This window comes from Phytophthora parasitica (assembly GCF_000247585.1).
Source record: "Phytophthora parasitica INRA-310 unplaced genomic scaffold supercont2.1, whole genome shotgun sequence".
Lineage (NCBI taxonomy): Eukaryota > Oomycota > Peronosporomycetes > Peronosporales > Peronosporaceae > Phytophthora > Phytophthora nicotianae.
The window spans coordinates 493425-494509 of record NW_008634126.1 but is presented as its reverse complement, the minus strand read 5'-3'; positions in this window follow the sequence as shown (position 1 = coordinate 494509).

Genomic DNA, 1085 nt, shown 5'->3' with positions numbered 1-1085 from the left:
CGATTTGAAGCTGGTCATCCTGTGTCGACTATGGACAATATGAGCGAGCAGAAAACGATGGTAGATATATTTGACGCGTTACGAAGCTCGAAGCTGATCAAAAGCAGAGTTGTAGTCATTATTCGTATTTATGGTTTTGCGACTCGCATATGTGATAGAATTTCCCATAAAGCAGAGGATGCTCTCAGACAAAAGTGGACTGCACTTATAAATGTTAGGAACAACAGCCAGGAGCCTACAATCAAGCCGAGTTAAACCTGATCAACCTGTCGAAGATCAACTAGTCTGTAGGATATCATGTCCGGCTTCCACGCCACCAAACAGCGCCACCGTATGTTCAGCTGGTGTAACTTTGCTGCTTAATGATTCAAATATAGATCATTAACCCCCTCAATCGAACAAATGTCTCCCTGTAGCTGCACTAGAAGATTCTACAGTTCGTTCAAGTTTGCATAATGTACGTCCTGAATGCGCGACTGAGTCAACACATGCCCCAACTGATGATAATACATGCAACACAAACGGTCAAACATTTACCAGTTTACTTTTTGATGCGTCGTATAAAAATACAGTATTGCTTTCAAGACAGAATTCGGCACAAAGTACTCTGTCTACATCCGAAACAAGCAATCTGACATCCCACGGAGAACGTAAAGGCGACAAATCGGTGACTCGCAAAGCACTTATCGTATCATACGAAGATTTCGCCAGAAGATATTATTTACTTCAGAAGCGTGGCCGAAAAATTCCGAGAGCACCTGATAAGTGGAGCGAGATGCTACAACTATTTCGTCAGAGGTATCCAGGCAATGCCAATTCATTACTCTGTTGGATCAAAGTAAAAAAAAATCCGCGTTCACGCAAAGTCGTACTTATTGCACCTGCTGATCCAGGCGCTACTCTGACATCCCGTTCAGACAGCAACTCGAGTGGTTCTGCTCCACCATCAAGACAAACAATCGAGGGGCGTATGAAAGTTGTCAGAAAAAAAGACAGAGGTGTGGTGATCCAGACCAAAATGAGCAATGTGAGCGCTTAAAGACCACGAGTAGTGTGGGCATTCAAACTTTTATTTTGAAAAAAAA